Source organism: Dipodomys merriami, unplaced genomic scaffold, assembly GCF_024711535.1.
Source record: "Dipodomys merriami isolate MVZ:Mamm:240054 unplaced genomic scaffold, mDipMer1.0.p SCAF_558, whole genome shotgun sequence".
Taxonomy (NCBI): Eukaryota; Metazoa; Chordata; class Mammalia; order Rodentia; family Heteromyidae; genus Dipodomys; species Dipodomys merriami.
The window spans coordinates 634,622-642,977 of NW_027206133.1; positions in this window are offsets into that span (position 1 = coordinate 634,622).

Genomic DNA, 8,356 nt, shown 5'->3' on the forward strand with positions numbered 1-8,356 from the left:
TGTTGATCCTAGGGCTCAAACTCAGGGCCTATATGGTTCTTTTGTGTTCAAGGCCAGTGCTCTACATATAAGTTGAACTGGAACTTCATTTCTCCTGGTGGTTAATTGGAGATAAGAATCTAATGAACTTTCCCACTTAGGTTAGCTTCACACTGTAATGTTCAGATCTCAATCTCTTAACTAGCTAAGATTACATACTTCAAATTCCAGTGCCCAGCCATGTTGCATATTTTGTGTAATTCCAATTCTCAGCATTGTATAGATTCTCCTACTACAATATGAAAAAAACAGAATCTACTAAGGATATTTGTAAAGTATAAAATGAAGGAAGAATTTTCATTCTTCACAAAATATATGCAAAATCTATGCTAAAATACTAATATTTTACTGTACATTTCTTGCAACAAGTTTGATATAGTTTTATAATTGTTAGGCCAAGTTTCTCAACATTCTACTGGAGAATTACGATTTCATGCATGCATGCATGCATATGCATATGTATATATAGATATCCAAATATCTTCCCTAGTGAATCATCAGAATTGAAACTTTGCTTTGTTTTTGCTGTTGGGCGGTTCTCTGACAATACCTGTCCTCTTTCTCAACATTCCTTTATTTACTATACCATAAGCATTCTAAAATCAGGTTCATATCTTGAAGAAGGTTACCAGTCAGTCCAAAAAATATCTACCCAGAGGGTTTTAATAAAGCAAGCTTTAAGATAGTAAGATAACATGAAGTGATAACTAAAAAATTTCTACGGAGACCTAGAAAGTTATCAAAATTATATCTGACATTTTTCACATTTCTGCCTTCCTTTTCTTCTCATACTTAAGAAAGTACTGACTAACACTATAAATATATTTCATTTATAAATTAAGGATTACTGTTTTTTTCCAGCTTGAAGCCTTCTTTTCCATGGTTTTTGACATAAACTTTTAGGAGACTTTTTTTGATGGTTATGGGATTCCATTCCAAACAAAGCCATGTATATCAAGAAAGCCAATGTTTTCAACTCAGAGTACTAAAAATAAGAGGGAGAAAATTAAGGTTAGGTATATATGTTAAGCAAACATACAGGCAATATCAAGACATTTTGAAATTGTATACCTTTACTAGATAAAGTGGCTCAAACCTATAATCTTATCTACTTGGGAAACAAAGATTAGAGAATTCCAGTTCCAAGCAAGCCCAGACAAAATAGAAGTTACAGAAACTCTAACCATTTGCTTGGTGCAATGTATTCTTGCCTGTGCTAGGAGGACCACAGTCCAATAAGGCCCAGGCATAGTGATACTACCTTAAATAAGTAATCCAATTACAATCTGCTGTAATGACAGTAGTAGAGGTGTTGTTTCACAAGTACAGGGTTTGGGGGTTCAATCCTCCTGTACCACTAGGAATTTAAGGGTAAGAACGGCATGTCTAAGGACAAGACTTCATACTGGTTTTACAAGCTCTAATAAAACTTTACCTCTTTTGTTAATTTTTAAAGTATAATCATATTTTCCATGGCCAAACCAAATAATTTCCTATTAGAGATTTTCTTTTATCCATTAAGGAATATGTTATGTGATGGATACTGTCCCACTGAAGTCATATTAAAATCAAAAACTCGTTGACTGCATGTGGAATCAGTATCTCAAAGGTATCGTTTAAGTTGAATTCTCCTCCAAGAGAAGTAGAAGGAGTTGAATATACAAAAGAAAGAGGACTCAAAAGAAGCCAATTCTGATCTTTGAGTTCTAGTTCCACCAACTCAGAGGCAAAGTATTTATAGTATTAACACTACCCAATCTGTGGTAGTTTATTATTACAATTACTAGCAAACATGAGGAATCTATAAGACATGAAAAGTCATTGATGCTTGGGGTCCATGACTCATCTCTATTATTCTAGTGTTTAAGAAGGATGAGACTTGAGGGATAATGGTTTTCAGGCTGGTAGGAAAGTTCATGAGGTTCTATCTCCAAATAACTACATGGTTCTTATTGTAGATTGACTACTATTAGCAAACAAACTGAGAGCATGAGATATGTTCAAGCCCCAAACTGGGAGAATGAAAAAATTCTTAGAAGAATACTATGAAAAATAGAGTTATGAATAGGAAAGCAGAAACAAAAAAAAATAATTGATATATATATATATATATATAAATTGATATAGACAAAGCTTCCCAATGTGAAATATGGCACACAATGTAATATTTAGGGTTTTACTTCTTATATAGTAGAAACAAATGGTATGTCTACTTGAAGAAACTAAAGTGTAAAACTGTATGCAATAAATAATGACATTATTTTATGTTTCCATAATTTAACTTGTTTCCCCACAAATTTATAGAATAGTATAGCTATGGAAAAATCAATAAATATTGCATTTTCATATAGGATTACATATCCTTGCAAGTGTTGTCTAAAATTGATCTACATTAAAATCATCGCCATTGATATCCTTCTCAAGATTCCAAATGTTTATAATTTCAGCTGACCTTCCAAAAAACTCATATCCCATACATAATTTTTAGTTTGTTCATGCATTCTTAGGAACATAAACATATGGCACAAAATATAAATTACCTTTATCTGCTGTCATTAATGTATTATAACTAATACAATTAAGAATATACCCTGAGAGAAAGAAAATTCTTCCTTCTAAATACATGCTTGCAGGCACACACACACACACACACACACACACACACACACACACACACACACTCATACTCACATAATTACCACTCTAACTTAGGTTAGATTACTGACATTGGGTATGAGAAAATGATCTATCTAATAATCAAACTTCCTTGCTTAGTCATAAAATACATTCATAATTCCACACATACAAAAAAACTAGATCATTCAAAATAATGAGATTATTTAACAGAACCACCCAGCTCCTGAGCCATCTAATCCCTGATTTCATTCATTCATGACAATGCATTTTTCATATCACATTTAAAAACTTTTTGAATCTCTCTGATCAGCAGACACAAATGTGCTATCATATAATAGAAAATGTAGGTAAAATTACTTGTCCCTAGGTAATCTTTAATATATCTTAAAGAGTTCTATGTCCTTCTTTCAGAGCCTGTTTCTGGCATTTTGCCCTAATGTCTAATAGTAAGTTACAAAGGACATACCATATTCCTTAATTCATTCTCCCTAAAGGTTATGCTATGGAGTTGACTCTGATTTTTTGCTTATTCTAAATTAAATTTTCTCAACCAGTTGAATTATTGTTTATGTTACTCCTAAGCCATTCGAAATATCAAAAAGAACTGGAAATTCACCTTAGCAATGATTTGTGAATGGCAGTTAGGGTTGTGGGGAGGTAAAGGACTTGAATTATCTAGAATGCCTTAAAACTGGCACTGTTATTTAAGGACTGATCACATAGTAAGCTTTTAAAGTGTGTCTTCTTATTTCATGTAGGACGGTAAAAGTATGCTTTTCATCACATTCTTGCCTGCAAAGAACTAGAATTATTTCCTTTGTAGAGTTTGTGCTGAAAAGTCTATGACTTAAAGAGGCACAATAAAGAACTCAGTAACTCCATTGCAGACTAGCAACCATCTTGTGAGGTACGGATAATAAAAAGAACCATGAATTTGGCCCAGAAATAACACAGAAAAGAAAACAATTGCTAGGCAACTGAAACATAAATAATCCTTGGGCAAGCCACAGGAATTTTCTCTGGATACATCAACCAAACACTGGGAGGCCATACGAGACACAGTGACCCAGTGCCCAGGTGGTACCCGTCAATAACAAGTCAGTATTAATAATAACCAATCATATATGTGTAGCTCAGTTTGCTTAAAATATTAGCCAATCATGTAATTTCTCCTGTAACACACCCTTAAGGTTGTTTATTCAATACTATATAAACTGTACTGATTCTATATTTGGGGCCTCTTAGTGTCACCAGTTACCGAGTGCACGGAGGACCAAGCTCGAATTTGCAAATAAACCACACTTGTCACTTATGCTGATCTTGGTTTCTGGTGGTCTTTGGAGGAGGTATAAAAGGTGGGGCTTCGTCCGGGATAAACTCATAAACCCGCCTAGACACCTGATCAGAGAGTAGCAAAGAATGGCCGGTAAGTTAAGGCATTGCCACTTTGTAACTGTCTGGGGTCTGTGTGTCCTGCAGGATTGGTATTCGTGTTGGCAAGAAGTCTTGGCAGATGGTGCTATAAGGCAGTCAACTGGACGAGTGGGAGAGGTCCCCCGGTTCCCCGGGAAGGTAAACTATCCACTAGTGTGGACACTTGGGCCTGTTTGTTGTCAGAAACTTTCTGTCGGATACTTTACAAGGTAGACTGTCCACTATTGAGGACATTTGGGATTTATCCTGTCTGTAATCCTTCACTTTCTTTCTGACAGTCTACCATGGGCATGCTGTTAAATGTGTGTCTTGTCCAAATGTCTGTGTGTTTGTAATGTGAGTATTATGAAACATTTCCTCACTCAGGTTCATCCAGAGGTGAATGCCCAGAGACCCTGTTTGTCTCCGTTTGAGGCTGTTAGTCTTCGCTCTGTTTCTTCATCCAGTAATAACTACTTTCTCTTTCAGACCCCCTTATTTTTCCACCTTGAAGGGTGAAATCTGGCCCAGAAAGATTGGCCCGCTTGAAGCAAAGCTGGAGTCAGGTAATCTATCGGATGCCACTGCTAGAATATCGCAAAGTGTCTCTGTCTACCCCTTTGGGATCTTAGACAGACCAGCTAGTCCACACTTTACACCTTGGGACATTGTTAGCTCTGTCCTTAACATCCTTTAAATTAGTTGTTAGGAAGGTAAGGGGGGTGCGAGGTGCATTCTGGTTCTGACCCATTTCAATGTATATCAATCCACACATAAGACCAGAGTAAAGGAGAAAAGTAATTACAATTGTCACTAAATGGAATAGCAGGTGCTTTCAGCAATTTGGATATGACCACAACTCAAAATGTCCCAAGGAGTAATAAAGCCCCATGGAAAACTTTCCAACAAAACTTCCTGGGTGCAAGGGGTCAAAGCAGTTAAACGATACTCATGGACCACCCAAAGAACAGTGGATCTGGTGATGGGACGAGTGTCTCACTCATTCTTAGTTATCCCAGAGAGCCTTTATCCCTTATTAGGAAAAGACTTGTTGACTAAGGTCGGGGCACAGATTCACTTCTATCCAGAAGATTCCCAGGTGACAGATACCCAAGGGAGACAAATACAAAGTCTGTCTCTGAGCCGGGAAGACAATTACCGGTTGCACCAATTACCCAGGCTCCTCACCAAGAAATCACCTACTGGCTGGAAAGGTATCCAGAAGCATGGGCAGAGACTGGAGGAGTGGGACTAGCGAAGTACAGACCAGCTCTCTTCATCGAGGTAAAGCCAGGAGCTAACCCAGTCAGAGCCTGGCAGTACCCTATATCCATGGAGGCACGGGTGGGAATAACGCCCCACATTAGGTGACTGCTAGAACTGGGTATACTGTGGCCCTGTCAGTCAGCATGGAACACTCCCCTGCTATCAGTCTGTAAGCCCCACTCCAATGAATATAAGCCAGTGGAGGACTTAAGGGAGGTCAACAAATGGGTAATGGAATTCACCCGACTGTACCCAACCCCTACACACTCCTGAGCACCCTGCCTCCTGATAGGCAGTGGTACACAGTATTAGATTTAAAAGATGCCTTTTTCAGCCTACCCTCGGCAGCTAAAAGCTAAGATCTTTTCTCCTTTGAATGGACAGATGTAGAAAGAGATATTAATGGAGAGCTGAACTGGAAAAGACTTTCTCAAGGATTTAAAACCTCACCAACACTCTTTGACGTAACCCTGCATGAGGACTTAGGTGAGCCTAAGGGAAGCCACCCTGGCTTGACTTTGTTGCAATATGTGGATGACTTATTAATTGCTTCTAAAACTGAAAGAGAATGCATCCGAGGAATGGAGGATTTACTCCAGACTTTGGGAAGCCTTAGTTTCTTGAATGTTGGCCAAGAAAGCTCAAATCTGAAAATCAGAGGAAACTTATCTGGACTATTTATTGAAAGGGGACAGCAGTGGCTTACAAAAGGAAGAAAAGAAACTGTCATTAAAATTCCAACACCCCAGTCTCAGCACCACATAAGGGAGCTTTGGGTCTCAGCAGGCTTTTGCTGTCTGTGGATTCCTGGGTTTGTAGAGTTGGTTAAACCTCTTTATGAGGCTACCAAAGAAAAGCAGCTGTTTTTTTGGATGGAGTAGGTTGAACAAACGTTTGAACAGATAAAAACTGCCTTATTGTTAGCCTCAACATTAGGACTCCCTGATGCAACTGAACACTTTTATTTGTATGTGGATGAACATAATGGGATTATGAAAGGAGTCCTAAAACAATATCTAGGCCCTTGGAAACCAGTAGCCTACTTATCAAAGAAATTAGACCGGTGGCAGCAGGATGGCCACCATGCCTGAGAATGATAGTGGCTACTCCTCTAATGGGAAAAGATGCAAATTAACTATGGGGCAGGAACTGTATGTGACCACCCCCCATGTTATTGAGAGTGTGTTAAAGCAGCCACCAGATCGATGGCTCAGCAATGCCCAACTAATCCATTACCAAGGACTGCTACTCAGTCCTCTCAGTATTAATTTCCAATTTCCCTCGGCTGTCAACCCAGCTATTTTTCTACCAGATCCAGACCTAGACATGCCACTACATGATTGCTCAGAGATCCTGGCGCAAGTCTGTAATATCCAAGAGGACTTAAGAGATCAGCGTTACTAGATGCTGAATTCGAGTGGTTTACAGACGGGAGCAACTTTGTTCATCAAGGACATAGGTATGCAGGAGCAGCAGTAGTGACTGAGACTGATGTGGTTTGGGCCGAACCTCTGTCTATAGGCATGTCAGCCTAGAGAGCCGAATTAATAGCCCTGACCCCAAGCACTAACGCTAGGAAATAATAAAAGACTAATTCTGTACAGTGATAGTCAGTATTCATTTGCAATGACTCATATACACAGAGCTATCTACAAAGAAAGAGGATTACTGACATCAGAGGGAAAGTCCATCAAAAATAAAGATGAAATTTTGGCCTTAATCGCTGCTCTTTGGTTGCTTAAGAAGTTGGTCATTGTTCATTTCCCTTCACATCAAAAACTTAAAGATGCTGTGAGTAAAGGCAATAACCTGGCCGACAGAACTGCCCTTATAGACCCCCAAAGCTCAGGATAGGTAGAAAGGATAAATAGAACTGTAAACGAGACCCTGACCAAATTGACCATGGAAACTGGTGGTGACTTGGTAACCTCCTTCCCTTTGCCTTATACAGAGTACGAAACTCCCCTTTGAAAATTGGTCTTTCCCCCTATGAAATTGTATTCGAAATGGGCCCTCTCATAATTCCTAATTTTCAGAGCAGTTTCTTAGGAAAGATGATGACTCTGAACTTTTGTTCTCTCTCAGGGTCCTGTAGAGGACCCGCCTTTATGTCTGGCCTAGACTGAATGTGCTGTATGTGTCAGGCCCTCCACCAATCCCACATCACTTCCATTCCGGGACTGGGTCCTGGTGAAAAGACACCGACAGGAAAACCTGGAACCTCGGTGGAAAGGACCTTTGTGGTCATCTTGATGAATCCAACTGTCCTCATAGATGACGACATTGCTACCTGGATCCACCATTTGATACGAAGCCTGCAGATCCCATAACCGATTTCGGAGAGAACCCAGAGTGATAAGTCTCACTTTCCAAAGACAATCCTTAAAGCTCAAATTGAGCCATAAAAAGACTAAGTCATGAAATGATTGTTGACATATACCTTACTTAGAAATTGTATTGACATAATAGTAGGTGCCTGTAATCCTAATCATCCATATAATTGGACTTGGATTATTAGTAATCAGGTAATGGACAAACGTTTCCCTCTGGCTGTAAAAGAGGGACCCTCCCTATGGTTTCGAGGCAGGCTTGCATTTAATTTGTGCCAGCTCGCTGAGGGAGTATGGGAAGGAACTAGGCTTGTTGAGTGTAGATGAAGACACTGGTATGTTTGCCCAGGGGAAGGAAGGACTAGTAATTGTGGAGTACCAGAGGACTTTTACTGTAAGAGCTGGGGCTGCAAACAAGTACCTCAGGAAAATGGAAAGGAAAAGGAGGAGACCTTGTTATTTTTACTAAATTAGGGCCAGCGGGCATCCAGTTTAATGGTATGCCTGTGCACCAACAAATTAGGGTTCCCCAGGATTCTGATGCCTGAGTGGATGTTCGGTTCACAGACAAGGGCAAACAAGTCCTAGAATGGGAATTAAGTCCTAGAATGGGAATTAGGAAAGACTTGGGGACTAAGATTTTACCGATGTGGAGAGACTCACAATGGCAT